Genomic DNA, 13,334 nt, shown 5'->3' with positions numbered 1-13,334 from the left:
GTGTTCAGATCTGATCCAGAAACATCTTCTATTCTTATTTACAATAAAAGTGACTCTAAAATGACACAATCAATTATTCATCTTTCAGTTCCTATTGGGAAAACATATTCTGAAACAAATTGCAAATGCATCCAACAAGTTTGCAGAGCCACAAGCTTGATGTCATTGCGTGCTAGGAATACGGGACCAAATACTACACTTTTGACTACTTTATTACACTATAAGTGAATTTGTCCAAATAATTAGAAGAAAAAGAAAACGTATTCAAATCGGGGACTAGATACATAGAGTGCATTAATTTCTAAAAGGGTAGACAGGTGTATGAAAATACCCTCAAATAAAAGGTTACATTCTTTACTGTCACCTTATATGAAACATTTGATCTAAAAAAAAAAAGTTTTAGCTTTGCTGTCCAAATAAATACTTTAGGGGAGCGTATAGCCACACAGAAGCTAGCAACCAGGGTTTTCAAACACTGGTACAGATGTAGGCTCTTAGTTTGAGCCAGACTACTACAGCAGGAAAATAATTCTGCAGAAACAAGAAATGTGAATTATTATGTGGATTATAATTAGGCTAGTGTAAATGTTTTTGTAAGGGCTGATACCTTTTTTCCTTATGGCAAATCCAATGACATTTTAAAGTGATAATTACAAACTTTTTAAACCTTGAATAAACTACAAGTTCGCATTTTCTGCTGTGCAGGAACATTACATTTTCAGCAACAAAAGAGTGATCAAATTAAGTAATGACATCCAGTTTTGGTCAGCGCACTAACTGCAGAAACCATTTCCATCTGGGGTGCATGGCAAGCAGTGCCGGCTCAAGATAACGATTCATCTTTTCAAATGCAAGCCCCGTTGAAATATGTACCACTCTCTGCACTAGTTCAAGGTGTACCAGTATACTTAATATGAATGTGTGTCAATACACATCATTGATATTCAAACATTTGTATGTAAAAGAAAGAGTGCTATTGGTGATTGATTTGGAAACAATTCATCATCTGAATCTTTACATTTTCTAGATTGAAAACATTCAGTCACACAATTTCAAGCAATCTTAAAACGGTGTATTAGCCTACAGCTTTATAAGGGTGCAAACTAAGAATTGTACAGGCTTATACCGTTCTGTAGAGGCCAGCGGTGTTGCTAGCAGTTGACAATTGCCTCGTTTCCACAGCCTTACCAAGCAGTTTTAGGGCGCACTTAGTCTGGTAAGGCCGTCTGTTACACATAAATATTTTCCTGACAAAATGTAATATGACTTTGACATGAGTAATTTAAAAACGATACAGGTAGAGGCCGCGTTGGTAGTTGGTTGCATTTTTATCCCATCTTTGCTGCTAGGTGGAGCCCGAGTATATGTTGTGAGCGTCAATCCAGATCCGAGTTTTGCCTCTCGCCGTTCTCGCATTCTACCTTGAGTCGAGTCAAGACCGCATTTCTCTCAGGCAGTGCTCCGAATTTGGTTTGTCATGCGCCGAGAGCTCAGTTTTGGAAACAATTTCTCGAGTTCTTTGCCGTGGACCTTTTCCTAACAAGAGGCTAAATACATTATTTTGGATACTCTTTTTTTGTTTTGTTTTGTTGATATAACATGTTACGCCTTTGAGCTTTTTCTTTAGGACATGATGTAGCCTAGCTACTGCACAAAAGAGGACGTGTGTCAATGTTGAGGGATTGACATCTAGATAGAACGGGCTCCTTGTGTAGGCTTTCTCCCGCAATATCATCAGTAGCCTATAGGCTACACGGATCATACTACAGACATTTCCAGCTCTTCTATTAACTTACCGGACTCGTGAAAGAATGGGCTATAGCCTTAACGGAGTTATTCGAAATAATTGTTGGGAATCGCGTTCTTTTCCCTCGATCATCTGAGTAGATTGAAATCTGCATGGTTCTCAGTGCGCAAGTACGATAGCCTATCCATTGGGGAAAGACAATATTGTGTGAGCAATTTTATCACTTACACTTTCAATGGGATGACTACTTGAAGGGTATAATCGTTTCACCAGTATCATCTTCTAAAACACGGTAAGAATACTCTGCTAAAATGTAGACGATATGATTTTAGCTTCATCTGCGTCTATATTTTGATGCGCATATGCACTTCAATTAGGCTACCTGCAGTTTCTCCTATATCCAATATTTGCGACAACGCTGAGTGTTCAATGCAATGTGTAGGATAGTGATGTTATATGCTAGGCTGCCCCCCCCAAAAAATGATGCTGGACTTAGATTTTTAAATAAACTTGTCGGCATTATTTATTGGCTATGCAGTTTGCAATGAATTGCTTTGTCAAGATATCGATACTTTCTGGTGTCCGTTGCGGTGATTAACGAGCGTCACTTAATTAAAGACAATAGGCATTTTTCAATGAGCGCGTCCGTCCTGCTCGAGCCAAACACGAGAACCGATGCGTACATTTTCAAATAGTTTGGTGCATCATGGTTTATTGTGAAGGGAATGGTTGGAACTATGCTCGTACAAGGTGCGTTTCTTCATTCACTACCTTTCTTTCAGAGCATCTTGAAAGGATGTGCACCGGTTTTAACATTGCTTTTGCGCAATGTGAAGTTGGATGATGAATGTATTGCAATTAATTAAGTTTGTGTTGGATACTGCACAACCGTTCAGGTAGTCCCGTACATACCATGTCTGCTTGAAACAGGGGTTGTATACAATAAGATGTTCAAGGGAAAACGGAAAATGGATGTATTTTATATGCACATTTCCCGCTTTTGGAATTCTGACCATTTTTAGTGCCACCATGCAAGTTAAAGGGGAAAAACTGACGCAGTAACAGAGCAGTGGGGCACCTCTGCATCTCACCAGAAATGAACTGTAGGCTTATGAGCAACCAGAATTGGTTACATTTATGTTGATCATCTCATTCCAAAGAATGCATGTTGGGCTGATTTTTATTTATTTCTCAAACATCACTTGCACAAAGAGCACAGGTTATATGTTTTGTTGCATAATGTTATAGAAATGTATTTCAACTCATGTAGTGATGGATTTTACATTGTGATTCCTGAGGTAGGCCTATCAACAACCGCTCTGAACACCTCTGCTTACCTCTACCTTACTACCATGAAGCTTACAGGCTTCTATAGGCTCTTGTCTGGAAATTGTGGGGGTTGGACAAACACTGTAGATAAGCTTTGATTCGTGCATATTAAATCTAAATGGGCAGCGGTAGCTAGGCTAACATTTTGATCAGAACTTTTCTTAACCCTCCACAGCAGTGATCTTAGTTGTCCTTTTGGTCTCGTTTCAATATGTTTTATTTTGTCACTAACATTCATTTATTTTGAATCCGTCCCATCAGATACCTTAGATTGTTTGTGCGTTATTTCCCAGACATTCTACCCAGGGCTAGGTCTACTGGCGCGCACTCTATTTTGTCGCTGATTCTTGTCTCATCTGTGAAGTGCTCTCAAGGCGGTGACACGTGATTACAGCAATATCGTCAATGTGGTGGGTGTACGGTAAACATGCCCACAACAAAACTAACACAGCCATCTACCTCAGACGGTGAAGACCTTGACATTCTCCTCCCAAGAGGAATAACGAGAGGACAGTTGAAGCTTTCTGTCTTAATTGGATGTCAACCTGTAGTTTACTTTCAATGTATCCTGTCTTTGCTTATCCAATGCAACGTCGTTCTTCATAATATTTGCTCCACAGCTGTGGACAAAGTGTCCCAACGGTGGTATGTCTGACGGATTTTACTTTTGACTATATTGAGAGATGCTGACCTTGATTTACCTCTTGTTGTGGCGCCGCCCCATTGTAGTGCATTCTGGATGTCTGGCCTAATTCATTTTAGCCAACCGCTTATGCAGTAAAGTCAACATGTCTGGAAAATTGATAATCCTGTCAGTAGTATCAATTGCTCTGTCTGTAAACTGCCTTTTATTGCCAAAAAAAAGGAAATTAGGGAGTCACACAGCACCCCAGAGCTGGTACTTCAATTCTTTATTTAACTTGGAAGGTCAGTTAAGAACAAATTCTTATATTACAATAACGGGCTATACCGGCCAAGCGACATTGGGCGCTCTCCTATGAGACTCCCAATCACAGCTGGGATTGAACCAGGGTCTAGTGAGACTTCTAGCATGGAGATGCAGTGCCTTAGACCACTGCGCCACTCGGGAACCTTTACCTGTGTGAAAACAGTGGTTCCCTATGGTCATTACTGCTTTAGGTGTTCTAAGGCTTAGTAGATGGTTTTTCACTAAACCAAACTTTATCGATTTGTTCTGGGCTGGAATTCAATCAAACTGGTACATATAAATGAAGGAAAGGAAGCGTCTTTGGGCTAGTTATCTCAAACACATTGATTTGATCAATCTAGGCCTAAAATTATCAAATTTGGAAGTAATTATTTATTTGGGTTTAATACTCAGTTATTTGAATCAACGGTGCGGTGGATGGTTATCAATGTTTAATTCTAGCCAGGTGGTCCCACCCATGTTTACAAGCCAGGCAGAGAGCTACCTACTGAGAGCCTAATGTTTTAGTGAACAGCTGTTGTATACAGGATATGCAGCTGACAAGGTCCCGCAATGTTGATCGAACAACAAAGGTTTAACAAAGCCTTCATAAGACCTTCGAAGCCTATATGCTTTGTAATCAAAGTCATGCAATTAAGGTGTACTGGCATAACCAGTACTTATGCTAAATACCCTTTTACTGTTTAGTATGACATTTACTTATAAATGGTTTGTGAAGCATTATAAAGGTCCTTATAAAGGGTTATAGTACCTTTTTTATGAATGGTTTACCCCTCAGGATGGCTGTTTCCCTCGACTTTATTGTCTGTCGTTTTGTGGTCTTGACAAAGCTGGTTTTACTGAGACGTTTCTCTAACAACTACGCAACAACTGGTTATCTCTCTTAACCCGGATGGTGTGTGTGTGTGTATAGGTTGGAACGGCTCTTGCCAGCTCAACTTGGAGGTCTTTTATTCTGCATTGTCTCTCTGGACAGAGCCTCTGTTTTTATATCACTCTCATGATGTAAGCCCTCCCCTCCTATTCGCTGCCTCACATTCCCGCTAATGGCGTCAATTTATAATGATATGGGTTCATTTGGTGAACTTAGGTTTCACCAAAACCAATCCTGACTACTTCCATATGGGCTGCCATTGCATTCCGTCCTCCGAAGCAATCTCATTTTGTGTGCTGTTTTTGCCGTTTTCCTTTCTTTCCTTTATTCCAAATGCACTGTTCTCAGTGAGTGTATTTGCGTTTTCCTGAAGTCTATTTGATTAATGTGATTTGTTCTTTCATTTTGAACGTTAGTACGCAGCAGGTGGAATCACATTTGCCGTTACAGTATGAATCGAGACATGAGCTCTTCAATTCTCTTCATCGATTTAACTGTATAGGATATGACTTAATAGCTCCTCTGTTGTAAATGAAGGCTTTGGCTGGAGTTAAAAAAGTACTGGCCTTGTATCGATTTGAATAGCCTACAAAGGCTAGAGGCTACTAGGGTATTTAGGGTATTTAGATGTCTGTAAATTGCGGTGCTCACACACTCTTTCACAGTCTCACTCTAATCTTCCTCTTGCGACAGACTAGGCCTTAATTATTTTCAGAGCTCAAATTAGTTGATAGCTTTAGGATGAGAGGTTGTGATTTATCTGAATATGAGTCGTCTTTGAACAAAATCAATGGGCACTTCCTGTACATCACATTCAGCCCTAAGACAACGTTGCCGCACAGAAAGGGAAGCTATTAAGAGGGAGTGTGGAATGTTGAAGTGGTTTGATCACTAACTTGTGGAATATCACCTCAATCTATTTTCCTTTGCCTGTTTGGGTGCGGGACATGGCTCATGTAACAGTATATGCGTCTAATTGCTCAGGTACATGTACAAACTGGTTTCGTGGGTGAAATTCATATTCATCTCGGCACCTGCATGTACAATCATCTGTTCTTCAATCAAAAGCCATTTGTTCATTGTGGCTTCTGCACCGACTGCCTTCTGTCTCCATGTACATTGTGTTTAATGAGGGAAATTAGTTTCTTTATAGAAGCCAGAAAAACAATTACAGGAAGAGAGGCGAAGCCAGCAGCACCTGGTAATTGTGTTTTTTGCCCCCCTCCCTTTCAATGCTTCCCTGACCAACCAAAATAACACTTAGGTCACACCAAATGTGGCTTGGAATTTTCAGCCAATTTGGTCATTGCCAAAATTGGTGTTGGAATAGATGTTTGGGTTGCTGGATGGCATGAGGGGGTAAATGTATGATTGACGACTTGGGCTTGTCAAAATTGACCTTGGATCCCTACAGATTGCCGTATGCAGCTGGCGGTTGCATTGTTAGACATTTGTGATTCTACCTAGAATAAAGGCTTTAGAAATGCTAGCGTAGCATCAGTCATATTGCCTGACAACTCAATGAGTTCTTCTGCTGCTCTATCGTTTGTTACATACTTTAGTCTGAGACTGCCATCGTTGAAGTTGTTTGTGGTGATGTCAAAATGAGGGGTGTTGTACAAAACAAAGTAATCAGCAATGGGATCATCTCTAACCAATCAGAGTATCGAAACTAATGGCACATTTTTGAAACGCCATTTGACCTACGTGTTTCCTGGCTCTGGCCCAACCCACTGGTTTCTGGGACCAATCAGAACAGTTAGAATGTTTGTTCTAGAAATAGTCGGAGGTATTCAGATCTAGACTCATGGCGGAGAAGAAACTAACGTCCGTGGCGTTTGGCTGAAGCAAGGAGTTTGGGTAGCCAGGCAATCAATCATGTCCTTTTATGGGTACAAATAACCAGGCTTGGCTAAATCCTTGCATACAACCAGGTAGAATAGACTGATGCCAAGGAAACAACAGTCGGGCTACCTGCCCTGACTCTCTTTCTCACACACACACACACACACACACACACACACACACACACACACACACACACACACACTCATGTAGGCCAAAAAGGCCCCTGCTGCCAGTGTGAGGGCCTTGGCTCTCTGGGGTCTCCAGGACAGGAGTGATCATGCTGTTAAGGTGAGACAAGCCGGTCTGCCAGGACTCGTCTGTGGCAGGAATGTGACAGAAGAAGAAAGGAGTGGCAGAAAAGAAAAGAACCATGGCAGTGGAAAGTAAAGGTCCTTTTGAGGCACGTCTCGCTCAACACTTTCAGTGTCCTGGGCTACAAAGAGCTCGGACAGACAGGTTGGGGTGAAAAGCTTTCACAAACTGTCAACAAAAGGAAAGTCCGGTAGAAAATGGGGCTGTATTGAGGTGTCCAGAGCATTGTCGTGGATCCTTCCTCGATTGACATGTTTGAAAGATAGGGTCGTGCAATTGGATGCTTGATGCTGCAGCTCGGAAAAAGGGATGACCTCGAAGTGTTTGAGTGTTTTAAAAGAAAAGGCCTAGAGGAAACACCATGGACACGATACAGAACATAAGAGCCATTAAGGCCAAGGTTTGCTTTCAGGAAGTGACAAAAGGCATATGTGAGTCCCGGAGCCGTGGCTTTATATATCGAAGGCGGGCGATTGCAGGGTCAGAGTAGTGAGATGACAGGGGTTATTGTGGTACAAGTTAAGTGCTTCTGCATCAGCGTTTGGCTCCGCACAAAAGATGGAACTGGAAAGGTTTTGAGCTCTTAAGGGTTTTTGAGTGGTTTAAAACACAAGCACACACAGACAGACACATTTGGTGCCCTATGAGTCACAGTGTTTATTTTTTTATTTTCTATTGTCAGACCGAGGAGAATGATGCGGTGTGTGGCAATGTGAGTGTGATAGAAGACATACATTCATCCCACCATCCCTCTCATTCGCTAACCCATCCATTATCCTCAAATAACCCCATTCTTCTCCCTTATGACAGGGATTATCAAATTCATTCCATCTCTTTGTTGAGTTTGCCCCCAAATGCGGTTGGGAAGAGGGTATGAGGGTAGGGTCTAGGGCTGGCACAATTTACCGTGTAACGATGGTTATGGTTGAAGACGTCCTGAAAATGAAATCCGTTTCTGCGGTAACATGGAATCTTAACAACGTGATGAAACTTTGTTGCTCCTTGCTGAAACAAGCAGGGTTTTTGGTCCCCCCCCCTGCAGCAGCACACACAGAACTAGAATGACTGGAAATGTGCTTGGAGTCAATTTGACTGGTAAACTTATGCGTACACTCGCAGTGGCAGCCTGTTATAATGATGCAATAATTTCCATAGTAATGTAGAATGTTCATTCAAATTGTTAACTGATGTAGCTCATTCAATGGAATATATATTTTTGTAGTTTCAGTTAAGGTCGGCCGATTATGATTTTTCAACGCCGATACCCATAACGATTATTGGAGGGCCAAAAAAGCCGATACCGCTCAATCAGCCAATTTAGTTTTTAATTTTTAAATAAATTTATTATTATTTTTAAATTTTATTTTTTTAAACATTTTAAAAATAGTATTTATTTGTAATAATGACAATTACAACAATACTGAATTAACACTTATTTTAACTTAATATAATACATCAATGATATCAATTTAGCCTCAAATAAATAATGAAACATGTTCAATTTGGTTTAAATAATGCAAAAACAAAGTGTTGGAGAAGAAAGTAATATGTGCCAATATGCAATATGTGCCATGTAAAAATATGTGCCATGTAAAAAAAGTTAACGTTTAAGTTCCTTGCTGAGAACATATGGAAGTTGGTTGTTCCTTTTAACATGAGACTTCAGTATTCCAAGGTAAGAGGTTTTAGGTTGTAGTTAATATATTATGTATAGGACTATTTCTCTCTATACCATTTGTATTTCATATACCTTTGACTATTGGATGTTCTTATAGGCACTATAGTATTGCCAATGTAACAGTATAGCTTCCGTCCCCCTCCTCGCCCCTACCTGGGCTCGAACCAGGAACACATCAACAACAGCCACACTCGAAGCATCTTTACCCATTGCTCCACAAAAGCCCTATTCCCCTTGCAGTGACGTTTGAAACGGTACTGTTGCATGTGCCCTGACACTGCGTGCAATGAACGCAAGATAAATGACACAATTTCACCTGGTTAATATTGCCTGCTAAACTGGATTAGTAGTTATAACTAGTGACTATGATTGTTTTTTATAAGATAAGTTTAATGCGAGCTAGCAATTTACCTTTGCTTCAACTGCATTCGCGTAACAGGCTGGCTACTCGTGGAGTGCAATGGTTAGAGCGTTGGACTAGTTAACTGTGCGGTTGCAAGATTTAATCCCCTGAGCTGACAAGGTGAAAATCTGTCGTTCTGCCCCTGAACTTGGCAGTTAACCCACTGTTCCTAGGCCGTCATTGAAAATAAGAATGTGTTCTTAACTGACTTGCCTAGTTAAATAAAGGTATAAAAAAAAACATTTAAAAAAGTCGGAAATCGGCACCAAAAAATAACGATTTCCGAATGTTATGAAAACTTGAAATCGGCCCTAATTAATCAGCCATTCCGATTAATCGGTCAACCTCTAGTTTCAGTTGACTTGATCAACAAATCACAGCACGTATTGGTAAACACTTCCTGCTTTTACTTACTGCTTTGCTCCTATGGGTACACTTGCAATGGCCGACAGTCCACTATTATGCCATCATTGATTTGAATCTGGACGCTCATTCTATTCATTATATTTCTATGGCAGCACATGTTGTCAGGAGGAGAGAGTTTGCGTCTTTAAAATAAGAACGATAATTAACGTCAATCAGACCATTCACTAGAAACTTATGGGTTGAGTCAAAGAGGCAGAGAGAAAAGTAGGGAATGCGACCATCATGGAACATAAAATCACTCTAAATCAACGTGGCCCCCCGTTGATTAGATGAACAATGAAACCCGTTATGCTGTTGCGGTCCATCCAATAAAGACGGGAAACGATACACATAAAAATAGCCCGTCGGCCATCCTTCCCGAGTTCTGGTGCCACGTCACATTAATTCAAGTGATTTATGCATTCCATTTGAATAAAAACCTACGAGGGTGGCATGTCAGCGAGGGCAGAGCTCGACCCGTGTGGCGTGCGCTTGGCCCCAGCATGACCAATTACGTATTCCCCCCCCCCCCCCCAGTCAAATTTCTTTGCTCGTTGACTTTCCCCGAGCCTGCAGTTTTTCAATAATCTGCTACCTCCCTTCCACCTTCAATTTGCCACTTAGTTAACTTGTCCCTGGTGGGGTCAAAACAGTTAGTCTGAGCAGTGTTACAATTTACAACTCTCAAACCTCACACGCTGAATGTGATGCATTTGCGTTGTGGTTTTGAGTGCCGCCGAGCTCACAAATGGACATGCGTCCTTAATCACATCAGATGTAAAGGAAATACAATTCAGAACGGTCATCCTCTATTTAATTGTTGTTCATAGGCCTACTGTAACTGACAATAGCAGATGGATTTACAGAACAGGGATAAAAGCTTGACGTGATGAGTTGTAGATTGATTGAGTGCCACCTTTTACCTACAGTAGTGTCTTAGAATAGCCCTCCTTTTGATTAAACAGGGTGACCTTTTAGGGTTTCTATTGATGTACACTATATATATGTGGACACCCCTTCAAATTAGTTGATTAGGCTATTTCAGCCACAGCCGTTGCTGACAGGTGTATAAAATTGAGCACAAAGCCATGCATTCTTCGTAGACAAACATTGGAAGTAGAATTGGCTTCAAACGTGGCACTATCATAGGATTCCACCTTTCCAACAAGTCAATTTGTAAAATTTCGGCCCTACTAGAGCTGCCCCGGTCAACTGGAAGTGCTGTTATTGTGAAGTGGAAACATCTAGGAGCAATGGTTCAGCCGCAAAGTGATAAGCCACACAAGCTTACAGAACTAAACTGCCGGGTGCTGAAGATTAAATAAATCTGTCCTTGGTTGCAACACTCACTATCGGGTTCCAAACTGCCTCTTAAGCAAGAACTGTTTGTCGGGACCTTCATGAAATTGGTTTCCATGAACGAGCAGCCGCACACAAGCCTAAGATCACCATGTGCAATGCCAAGCGTCAGCTGGAGGGGTGTAAAGCTCGCTGCCATTGGACTCTGGAGCAGTGGAAATGCCTTCTCTCGATTGATGAATCACGCTTCACCATCTGGCAGTCGGACGGACGAATCTGTGTTTGGCGGATACCTGTACCAATGCATAGTGCCAACTGTAAAGTTTGGTGGGGAGGAATAATGGTCTGGGGCTGTTTTTCATGTTTCGGGCTAGGCCCCTTTGACCAGCGAAGTGAGATCTTAACGCTACAGCATACAATGACTTTCTAGACAATTCTGTGCTTCCGACATCAACCTTACTAATGCTCTTGTGGCTGAATGGGAAGCAACGTCAGTGGAAAGCCTTCCCAGAAGAGTGGAGGCTGTTATAGAAGCAAAGGGGGGACCAACAACGTATGAATGCCCATGATTTTGGAACGAGATGTTCGAAGAGCAGATGACCAAAAGTATGTGGACATGTAGTGTATCCTGGAATAAGTAAATTCATCTGAAGTGATGGTGTCATTCGGAGTAATCAAATGTTAGTTTCGAAGGTGTGAAACCCACTAGAAGGACTAGTTCATGGGCAACTTCTTTTCTCACCAGTTATACATGTATTGTATGGTATTACTGAACAATGTATAGAACTGTTATATACGTAAAGCATGGGAGTTATGTGATATACACAATTATATTCAGTTACTATATGAAAGTAACTTGCCAGTTCCATTGGTTTATTAAAATCAGTCCACTTTGATTCACCTAGTCCTCCCACAACAGGAATGAATCAAATCAGAAGTTTTAAGTTTGGTAGTTATGTATGTGCGACCTGACCTGACGTGTGAGTGTGAAAAAGATTGATGTGAAAGAATTTATATGCTGGCTATAATTCCTGAAATGTCGATTTAGCATTTGAAGGAATCCTAGCTTCTCTTATGATCCTCCTGGTGTTAAAAGGCACCAAGAAGCTATTAATCTGACATAGTCCGACGAAGCCCCAGTACATCAACCTCTTTACTACTCTGTAAAGTGTGATCCATTTGTCTATATGTATTTTACAATGTGACACGTTTTCTGAGGAGAAGATTGATATTGAAGCTTTGCTAGGTTTGGAGGTTTTTTCCTTAACTAGATGTGGTGGGGACGCAAACAAAACAGGGCTTTTTCTGCTAAATGGAGGGACTTGGGTTAATTTATGGCCTGTTTGGAAGGCAGGTTTGGATCTGAATCCGTAATGAGCAAGTGCACCTGCAGTCTCATACAAATGAATGACGATGACACTTCGTATTTATGCCTCCCAAACCATGGAGACCTCGTGATCTGACCACTAATTGCTGATCAAGAAGGCTTTAGTTGCATGCATCATATCATAAATATCAATGTATAGTTCCTGTACTGCACTGTACAATGGCGGACAATGCCAAAGGAATGCCTAAGGACATGCCTAAGGAATACAGATGCCACCCATCAAGTTATCGCAAAGGTTTTCAAATGATAAATGTCTTAATTGTGTCCCAAATGGCACCCCACTCCTTGGGTTTCCAACCACACCTGCACATTTGTTTTTATTTTGAAATACATGTTTCATCTGTGAAAAATGGCACCCTACTCCCAATATACTGATTTCGATAGGGTTCTGCACCATGGTGTAGCTGGAGGACCGCTAACTAATGTTCTCCTCGGTACATCGACCTCAATACAAAACCTAGGAGGCTCATGGTTCCACAGACTTCCACAGTAATTATGACAACTTCCAGAGGACGTCCTCAAACCTATCTGAGCTCTTGCAGCCTTAACTGACATGTTGTCCACCCAATCAAAAGATCAGAGAATGAATCTAGTACTGAAAGCATAAGCTACAGCTAGCTAGCACTGCAGTGCATATCATGTGGTGAGTAGTTGAATCAAAGGGAGAGAAAGATAATAGTTTTGAATAAAATCATTTCAGAGAGTGAGAGGGAGAACACCCGGGGCTAGCTAAGTTCAACCACTGTTCAACAGAGCTTAGAATATCAGAATCATGTAGCTCTGACAGAGTGAGTGCCATATTTGGTTGTATTTTTTATTATTTAAAAGAAAATTACATTCAGTTAGCTTGCAAATACAGCTAGATATTTTAGCCTACTCAAACACCCAGTTCAAACAGAGGATGGTATATTAGCGATCTGGATATGGCTATCCATCGCTGGAACTCTTTCAAGTCAAGGTACGCTTTTGGTTTTATTAATGTATTGCCAATGGGGCCCGCCGGTGTAGCTGCTTTCTGACTACACTGTGCTACGTGATTGTAGCGGATTTACTTATGCGTTAGTCAACTAGAACGAATAAACTATGACAGGACAACGATGTAG

At 41.1% G+C, this 13,334-nt stretch overlaps 1 protein-coding gene across 16 annotated transcripts in view; it reads left to right on the top strand.

Annotated features, from left to right (window-relative positions):
* Positions 1-1,430: 1,430 nt before the first annotated feature.
* LOC109897029 (adhesion G protein-coupled receptor L3) overlaps positions 1,431-13,334 on the top strand; it is a 303,186-nt gene continuing 291,282 nt past the window's right edge. For 9 of the 16 annotated variants that reach the window (XM_031832350.1, XM_031832349.1, XM_031832346.1 and 6 more), the window contains exon 1: positions 1,433-2,039. The gene's annotated coding sequence lies outside the window, so the exon portion shown is untranslated. Of the gene's footprint in view, positions 2,040-13,334 lie in introns of all 16 variants that reach the window. The other 7 variants (XM_020491529.2, XM_020491527.2, XM_031832342.1 and 4 more) reach the window with 2 other exon arrangements.

This window comes from Oncorhynchus kisutch, linkage group LG9, assembly GCF_002021735.2.
Source record: "Oncorhynchus kisutch isolate 150728-3 linkage group LG9, Okis_V2, whole genome shotgun sequence".
NCBI lineage: Eukaryota > Metazoa > Chordata > Actinopteri > Salmoniformes > Salmonidae > Oncorhynchus > Oncorhynchus kisutch.
This window is presented reverse-complemented; position numbering and strand designations above follow the sequence as displayed.